At 41.9% G+C, this 9,917-nt stretch overlaps 1 non-coding gene across 1 annotated transcript; it reads right to left on the bottom strand.

Annotated features, from left to right (window-relative positions):
- Positions 1 to 1,372: 1,372 nt before the first annotated feature.
- On the bottom strand, positions 1,373 to 1,476 carry LOC116533237. Its single transcript, XR_004261164.1, has one exon. It is a non-coding gene; the product is annotated as a small nucleolar RNA U13 (small nucleolar RNA).
- Between the last annotated feature and the right edge of the window lie 8,441 nt (positions 1,477 to 9,917).

Raw genomic sequence — 9,917 nt, 5'->3', positions numbered from 1 at the left:
CCAGAAAGCAGAGATAGTTTCAAAAATGCCAGAGACAGTGCTGAAAGGATGAAGGAGCCAGCTTCAAGGTCTCCTGCTGGCCAAGTTATAATTTGAGCATCAAAAAAGATATAATAATTGCAGTTAACTGAAATATGATGAGTTTGTGAAAGGCCAAAATTTTATAAAGACATTCAGAGAAAAGTTAATATATATTAAAGGTAATTAGGATGAACATAGAAATTTGGCTATCATGGGATGTGTTTAATTTTTTGCTAATTTTAATGAGGAAGTTAATATAGTTTTTTATTTCATCTATTAACTCTGTTTGGTTTTAAAATATAAAACTCATGTCAAGCTGTACAGCTAGAGAAGAGTCAGTGCAGGAAACAGAGTTAGCCAAATCACCCAGGGAAAATATACAGAAACACTACCAAGAACAGGAGGGCCTTTCAAGCACCAGTGGTCACACACAATAACTAGAAAAAGAATCGAAACTGTGTTCCAAGATGATGAATCGACACATACCTTAAAAGGGAGAGTTCGTTGTGCTACCCCAGTTCTACCTGTCCTGAGAGGTGAAACCTATGGATGGTCCCACTCAGGATGAGACGCGTGAGGCAGCCATACATTTTAAATAACACCAATAAACCAGGCCCAGTTATCACAATGATGGGACAATGAGGGCCAAGACAGATGCCACTGTCTGATAGGGAAACTCCAGGCTGCTGAAAACTAAAACCCGTGGGGAAAATGTAGACTTATTTTTTTTAAATTGATTTGAAAAGTCAAGATTAACTTAAGAAGAAAGTTTCAGCCTGATGTCCACGGTTTGGATTTAGATAGTCTTCAGAGAAACAATCTGACCTCATGCCCTAACCAAGAATCAATGGTTCGACCAGATCCTACAACCTTGGCTGTCTAAGTGGATATTCCATTTCTTTTTGGTCTGGATAAGAATGCTATGACCTTGAGATTTTTAATTAAGTATGGCTGTAATCTTAGGTAGTATAGGCGTAGTATAAAAAATAAAGAAATGGGGAAGGAAACAAGATGTTGACATTTCAGGGAAAGACATGGTATTAGGAACATTTTTCATAATCATTGTATTTGTGTATGTTTTGTGGTTTGATGTGTTTGAAGTGCTTAAAGGAATGGCTTGGAATACAGGGGCTAAAAAATTGTCCTTTAAAACAAATGTCACGGAAGAATTTTTATTGAGTCTTTCAAGATTAGTTTCAATTGCGTTGAAAGCAGAACCAGACTATAGTGGGTTGAGGAGCAGATGGAATTGGTTAAGGCTAGGGTGAGGCAAGACCCTGGGGGCTAAACATAAGGGAAGGGGGAGTGCCAAAATGAAGTAATCAAGATAAACACTTTTTTAATTTTTTCATGTCAGACAGATAATGCCCCTACTTCATAAAAAGATTTGAGGGAGACGCATCACACACATGGGCATGAAAACCCAATCATCATGCTTATAAACCACAAAAGGATCAAGGTTCATATTTTAAGGCAGTGTTTTTTAAAAGTCAAAATTAATGTTAAAAAAAAGTCTATGATAAACAAAATGTCCATATGACATACTGGCAGGATGAAAACGAAGAGTGTGGGTGCCCATAATAGGTCCTTTCAGAAGCTGTCTGTGTGCAAGAAAGAAGGGGGCTTGGGCTGGAAGGAAAGCCAAAGTCCACGGAGGTGGGCTGGCTCGCAGGTGGGCTGGCTCGCAGGTGGGCTGGCTCGCAGGTGGGTTGGCTTGCTTTCTGCTTTCAAGATGGGAGAACATTGAACATATGCCAATGCTTAGGTGATGGCACAAGAATCTTTTCTCATCCGACATTGTAATTACAGGGAGGCAGAGGAATTTGGACACTCCGGTTGGAGATACAGGACAGATGAATTCTTCCTGTGTGTATGGTATTGGGGTGAGGGAGTGTAACTGGGCATTTCTACAATGCAGTAAGTTGACAGACTATTTACCATTTCCTTTTATTAAGAAACTCTTTTATAGCAGAGCTCTGAAAATACAAGTCAAAGTGTACTGATTGTTCAGTAAATTTATAACAAACTGGGATTTTCAAAGTTTTAAGATGGTCCATTAATCGCAGAGAAATCCCTGGGTGCTATTTGCTGTAGATCCGTGCATGAGAAAAAGACATAAGGAGGTCGTAAGAAAAAACCAAGGTGTGTTTTCCTGCCCTTTCTTCTCCATTCAAAATAGAACACAATGCTTCTGTGACCAGACGGATAGTTTTTCCTCCCCACACACCAAGCAGTCAATTCTGCAGCCAGTTCTTCAGTGGATACCATGTGGTTGTCCTCTAATTCAACTTAATTCTGGCACTATCTACCTGGAGACAGCATCAGATCCCACAGGTTGGGGGCTCAGCCCTGCAAGACTGCCCCCCACTTCAGATGCCAGTCATAAAACCTAGTTTGTGGCCTGCTCCTCTACTGATTGGCTATAAATTGGGCTTCCCACAACCACCTCCTGGAGTTGGATTAATTTGTTGAAGCAGCTCACAAAACTCAGGGAAACGCTTTACTTATGTTTACAGGGTTATTATAAAGGACATTACAAAGGATACAGCTGAACAGCCAGATGGAAGAGATGCATAGTGCAAGGTTTGTGGAAAAGGGCATGGAGCTGCCCTGTCCTCTCTGGGTGATCTACTCTGCAGGAATCACCACGTGTTTAGCTTTCTGGAAGCTCTGTCAAACCCTGTCCTTTTGCAGGTTTTTATGGAGGCTTCATTGCATAGTCATGATTGATGACATCACTTGACCATTGGTGATCAACTCAAGCTTCCATTTCTCTTCTCTCTCACCTTGCTGGGGATTGGGGGGTAGAACTGAAAGTCCCAACTCTGTAATCATGTCTTGGTCTTTCTGGTAACCAGCCCCTTTCCTGAAGCAGTTTAGGAAGGTCACCAGCCATCTCATTAAAGTATACTCTTATCACTCTGGAGAGTCTAAGAATTTTAGGCACTACGTGTCAGGAAGGAAGATACAGTCATGCCTTGTTTAGTGATGAGGGATATGGTATGAGAAATGCATTATTAGGCAATTTTACAGTTGTGTGAACATCAGAGCCTGTACTTAGACAGATCTAGATGGTACAGCCTCCTACACACCTAGGCTACATGGTACAGCCTATTGTTCCTAGGCTGTAAACCTGCACGGCATGGTACTGTACTGAATACTACAGGAAATTGTAATACAACGGTGAGTATTTGTGTATCCAAACATGTCTAAACATAGAAAAGGCCAATTAAAAATATGATAATATAATCTTATAGGACCATTGTCATATGTATGGTTCATCTTTGACGGAAACTTTGTTATGTGGCCCATGACTATGTATATTTCACAGTATCAGTAATTGTGCTTTTGTTACCATCACTTTTTTGAAGTCTCAGGAAGCACCATTCGAGGACTGCTGCAGTGGGCATGGGCTTTCGCACTGATTGAAAGAGGATTGGCTCAGAGAAATGGTGTTCCCCATATTCCAGCTGGGAAGCCTTCTTTCGTGAACGTCTTAAAAATTGTACCTTATTCTCCAGTGCCATGGGCTGTTCCCCCTGTCTGGAATGCTCAGCCCCTGGAGATGAGGCTGTTCTCGAAAAGCAGTGACAGGGAATGGTTTTCATATCTCCCCCATGCAAAAGGCATATGTGATGTTGACAATTTATCCTGTTACTGTTCCACATGTCAATTCCCTGTGCCTTTAGCACAGCAACAGAGAATATAATCAACTTTAGATGAAGGAAATTGTGGGTGATAATTATAATTACAGAGCATAACTCGATTTGCTTTTATAAATACAATTTTAAAGAAAGTAGTATAGAAATCAGAATCCATCATATTTCTATTTCAGTTTCAAGGAAACTCTATTCATTGAAAAGACATTCTTCTCTTTTTGGATATTAACACTTTGGAGATCATCACGCTGAAAGGATTTAAAAGCAATGCCTTCTTTTTTTTTTTTTTTTTACATAAGTGGGTTTTACACAGATTATTCACCCTGTCTGAGATGCTTAGCTCCTGGGCCATTTGTCTCAGTCTTCAGGACTCAGTTTACCTGTCACTTATTCATAGAGGCTTTTGACCTAAATTAGGTCACCTATTATGCTTCCTTGTACCATTTTGTACTGTTCGTTCACAATTCCTATCACAATTTATAATTATGATATTTTGTAGAACCTGCGATGCTGCTAATTATAAAATGCACCATTACTGTACATACCTCTGAGAAAGATCATGAAGAGAAGCTCAAGGTGAAGAATTTAGCATGAGGCTTTCCACACAAAGCTGGCTTACTGATGTAAGGGCACATGAGAAATGAACCCAGCGTGTAGAAAGGGACATCCAGGAAACTTGCCAGTTTCAACCTTGGCCGCAGATGGAAGGAGAAAGAGAAGTCTCTCCTGTTCAGAGGAGAATCAGGAGGTGATCATCTTGCAGGTTTTTGGACTAAAGTCCAACTACAAGTGTGGTCCAGAAAACCGCAAGCAGAGAATACAGTTTAAAAGGAGTCCCATGTTGAGAGTGGCCTGGATGAAGAAGCAAATGTAAATACAGTCTGGAAGAACTTGACTCTCTTCCAGGCCAACTTCATCATCAGGCATATTGATGGTACAACCTGTCTCAGATTTGAATGTGCTGAGATGTTTAAAAAGTAGTTGCATTTGGCTGGGTGTGGTGGCTCATGTCTGTAATCCTAGCACTTTGGGAGGCTGAGGCGGGTGGGTCACCTAAGGTCAGGCGTTTGTGATCATCCTGGCCAACATGGTGAAACCCCATCTCTACTAAAATACAACAACAACAACAACAAAATTAGCTGGGTGTGGTGGCATGTGCCCATAGTCCCAGCTTCTCTGGAGGCTGAGGCAGGAGAATTGCTTGAACCTGGAAGACAGAGGTTGCGGTGAGCCGTGAGTGCACCACGGCCCTCCAGCCTGGTGACAACAGAGAGAGACTCCGCCTTAAAAAAAAAAAAAAGTAGTTGCATTTGAAAATCAATGAGATATGGGATAATTTACTTGCATAGATATTTGCTAAATGTCTAAGGTTCATAGGATTGGCATCTGCTTGCTCACAACTTCACCTCGTTTGCCCAGAACAGTGCCTGCATCTAGTGGACATTCAATAGATAGACACGGAATGAATGAGTGAAACAAATTCTTCTTGAGCTTCACTCTCTGAAGCTTTGACTTAAAAAAAGAATTCAATTCTACTCACTTATGTATGTCGAATCACCTTTCCACATCCTGGAACGACTATTCGACCTGAAAACTGGAGACCCAGGTTTTGACCTCAGCATCCTTACTGATTAACCCTATGATTTGGGGCAAAGCCTTATATCTTTCTGGTCCACAATTTACCCCTGGCAGGGCTGTGTCTTATTATCTCCAGGGTCTTTTCCCATTCTAATAGATTGTGCTTCGATAGTATGAAAAAATAATAATGAGGCCCACTATTGTGGAGTATGCACCATCACATTATCCCATAGCCTCCCATGATGATAAGAGAGCGGACATAGTGCTGAGAACTTGGTCACGCATGAAATCCTGATACGACGCTTGTCTTCATCCTTGGTGACATTTCACTACATGAAGACTGAACTTTTCATGATGGTTTTAAATATTTTTACACAATGAATGTAAACGGCAGTCAATGTGAATAAAGAGTAAGAAAGTGAGCCTGAGGAAAATAAAACATGATTGGAAGAACCAGGTATTTGTCATGGAGAAGAGGAAATGCCAACACTTTGAATCAAGGCAGAGGCAAATAGCGGAGGTCAAGGTAAATTGTGTGTAAGAGCGAGGTAGGTTTATAAAAAACAGGCCACCATAAACCCTGAAGCTGTGAGTCAAGCAGGAGACAATTTATGGACAATCAGAAACCAAGGGATTCTTAGAAGCTGAAAACAGAATGTAAAGCACGGGGGATGCCAGAGAGCGCTTGTGTAGCAGAGGCAGGATGGTGTCCCGCTGCTGTCCTGGCTAGAGGGAATTTCCAGTCCATTCTGCCCAGTCCTGACTCAGTCAGGGTGCAGAGTTTCCCTTCCACTCACAAAAGGCCAAGACTCTGTTAGGCTACTGTAAAGTGTGTAGGGCCACAGCAGACGGTTGTCCACACACAGTGGGTCAGCTGTGGGAGGGGGCCCAATCTAGCCTCTTGTACTGAATGCCCCATGGCTGGTAGACCCACTAGTGAGCCTTGCTCAGCGGCAGCCTAGGCCTGCTCAGCTTCCTCTTATTCTCCTGATCCTTATGAAAGAAATTCCTTCCCTCACACTTTGAGAGCTAAGATACAGACACTCCTTCTCCTACTGACCAAGACACCCTGGGCATTCTGCTGGCAGTGGTCCCAGCCTGTGGACAACCCACCCCCCAGTGGCCCTGTGACCCAGGACTCACTTGGAGTCTTCCTTCTAGCCTCGCAATGACTCCCAGTCTTCCCCTCTGCAGCACAGCCACTCCAACACTGTCCTACACTTAATTCTGTAGAGTCTGACCTATGCTTATTCTGTAGAGTTTAGTTTCCTTCTGTAGGAAGGGGACCTCTTCTTTCAAAGACTAAGAATCCATGAAGGGGCCTTGAAGATAAAGGCTTATGACCCTCCCCTTCCTCCTTCCACTGACAGTCCTCACTTCTGCATCTGTGCCTGTCTATTCTCACTCTCAGAGTTTTGACCCACACCCCACTCTCTAATTTTTGCTAAGTCAACCATGCAACATATATCTGAATGTGCATACAGACTATTAAATGTTCTGAGAAAGGCCTCCCCCAAAGGTAACCAGGGGAGTCATGGGAGCCCCAGGGAAGCCTGTGCTCCGCCATCATCTGTTTCTGTCTTGAGCCAGGCCCTGGAGGCACAAACAGGAGGTGGCAGCGGTATCATCTGAAGAGCTAATCCTCGCTCACCACTGCCTTGGGGTCAGACAGCCATGCTCCATCCCACAGGCAATGCAGGGCGCACCTGAGGCTCCCCACCACTGGAGGAAAGCTTTCCTGATTGCGTGGCTAGACTTCACTGTGAATTATTCCAGAGTTAAGAAAGCCAAGAGGATGAGAAGGATTCCGCATTGATAAGAAATGAGACTTTCAGCCAATGATGAAGCTCACTTGGCCAAAGTCTGGGGGCCTGGAAGATAAATACACACGTGCAGAAGGAAACCTATATCGCACTTTCTTGGAAGGGGTTAGATTTCTGGTTGAAAGAGTCATTGGAGTGGAAGTGGAGGGTCGGGGAAGGTATAATAGTTTATGAGGGAAATAATGCATTGGATGTAATGTTTTAAGAAAATATTTAAACAAATGTGTGATTTATGCTCCTAGTAAGTGAAGCAAGAATTTCAATATGTTCCCAGGGAAGACAGGAGGCATATATCACCTCTGGAAAAAAGAGGATATGTGTATACACAAGTCTGAGAGTGGAAGAATGGGGAAAAACCTATCGAACTAGCTGGCAGGTTGTGGGACGGAGAAAGGGGAGGGGTAGCGGAGGCAGGAAGTGAGACCTAAGCATATTGACCTTCCCTCTCCAGGCCAGCCATGAAGCAACACCTTACGAAAGAAACCCACGTCTAGGCAATTGCTCTTCCTGGATTAATTTATAGTTAACTGTTGTTTTTTCTTGTGCATATTTAATTCATTTTTTAGATTTTAGTATGGAATGCATGTCGCCCATTCATTGCAAATTCCTGTGGAATGAAAAACAATATGCATTCAATATGAAAAATAATATATAAAAATGAAGACATAGCCTGTATCTAGCCTTAGTCCAGATGACTACAAGGTCTTCAATTTTAGGGAAAAAAAGAGGGCTTCAAGGAGTTAATTTTGGGAAATTGGAGTAGAATTTGAGCCTTCCTATTTTATTTTCTGAGAAATCGTGTAGGCGGGTGTGCATGTGAGTGTGTGTGCATATGTGACAGAGGAATGGCAGGCACAGAGTTGGTGCTAAGGGTGATAAATATTACATGTAACTGACAATGACAATTACACATTTCTTATATGTTTTCAAGGAATCAGAACACAGCACACACACACACATACACACACACACACCCCATATGTCAGTTTTCAGAGAATTAGAACACAAATTCACTTAACACTGAAATATGCTGAATATAATTTTAATCTTTCTTTGATGATTCAGAAGCTATTTTAGGCTCCCTATGCCTGTGGGTTATTACTATGAACATCAATTATTATCATGCAATTCTTCACCATTTAGGATGTTCATATTTCTCTGGTTATTTTACCCTGAATGAATGATAGCTTCTGGTAGTACTTTAATTACTGTGCAGAACTCATCATAAATGTACAGATCATTTCAGGGTATGCTTGGGTCAGCTTAGAGGGAAACAATAAGACTTGTCCTAAAATGGAAATGTATGCAAAAACTCTGCTAGTTGGGACTGTTTGGTGATTGAGTTCCCAAATCAAACATACAAGAATCCCAGGGAGGAAGAGTTCATATTTACTTCAGAAAATCAGAGAAAATTCTAGTGAGGAGGTTGCATTTGGCCTGGCTTTGAAGCATCAACCAATTAACTGAGCCTAGAAGGCATTCCAGCTGTGGACCGTGGAACAGCAGTGTCAACATCCACTTGTTAGGAATGTAGGATCTCAGGCCATCACTCCAACCAGACTAAATCAGAATCTAAAGTTTAGAAAGAGCCCCAAATGATTCATGTGCATATTAAGTGTTGTGATACCCTAGTTTAGGCTATCATTCATATTATTTTTAAATAAGCCTGAAAATGATATCCCATTGTGAGGATCCTTGCTACCATGCCAAGGAATCTCAACTTTATTTGGTAGGTTATAGGCACTATCCAAAGCTTATAAGCATATAGGGACAGACAGTCTGGACATGGATTAATAGGAGTTGGTGCAGGGCAAGGTCCTAGAAGTGCCCTGATGCATCAAGCTCCTGAACTTGAATTCTGGAGAGAGGATGAGTGGTGGGACAGCTAGACTGACAGGTTGTCACTGGGGAGACTGGGTCAGGGGCTATTTACCAGATGCTGATGTGTAAATGGAAGTGTGACTCTGGCTTCTGCGTTTCAGAGAGATAGTAGTGAGGAGACAGAATCCAGGGGAGCATAAACGGTTTTGTGATTAGTGAAGACAGAGATTTAACTCTATTTTGGGAGGCTACAGAGAGGGTGGATATCAGGATAAAGACACTTGAGAAATGGCAGGCGCAAAGGGACAGAACCTGGCCTATTCAACAAAGATACCTCGGAGTACATTAACCCTTCAGTTGCAAAATTTTAATATGATTTCTAATGAGAATAGTGCCATTTAGCTGAGCTGAATTTTTCACTCACACTTTTGGGTAATGATAATTAATGGAGCTCAACCAGTTTGACCAATGTTGTTTTCATTTCTCCTCTTGTCGGTATTGTCTGCTTATGCTAAAAATGAATGAGACATGCGCAGCCTCCCCTCAAAACGTAATCAATTCAGTTGGGCTTCAACTTTAAAAGCATCTGAAAGGCTTATTTACTCTGCATTTGAATACACACAATGAGAGAATGAGGGCATACTGGCGTTAAGTGGCAGAATTATAAAATCTGTGTGTAAATACAGTCAACACATCATTTTTATTGACAAAGAAAGAAAACCAATGTTTATTGAGCATGTACCAAGTTTTGGTTACTCAGTGAGTGACCTTCCATAAGTGGCCTTCCTTTCATGTCCACACCAATCCACAAGATCGTTATTTTCACTGTTATACAAAAACATTAGGACAGAGGCTGGCATGTATTATTTGTTCAAGGTTTCTGGGCTCTGAGCCATGGGATTCAGACTCAGGACTGTCTGACTCTGACTCTGAGGGCTGGGCTTTCTCTCTCATACCATGCTACCTCTCAAGAAAGTAAAATGAAGAATCTTTTAATTATGGTAGGAATTACATT

This window comes from Sapajus apella, unplaced genomic scaffold, assembly GCF_009761245.1.
Source record: "Sapajus apella isolate SASKATOON/1434 unplaced genomic scaffold, GSC_monkey_1.0 scaffold80, whole genome shotgun sequence".
Classification (NCBI taxonomy): domain Eukaryota; kingdom Metazoa; phylum Chordata; class Mammalia; order Primates; family Cebidae; genus Sapajus; species Sapajus apella.
This window is presented reverse-complemented; position numbering and strand designations above follow the sequence as displayed.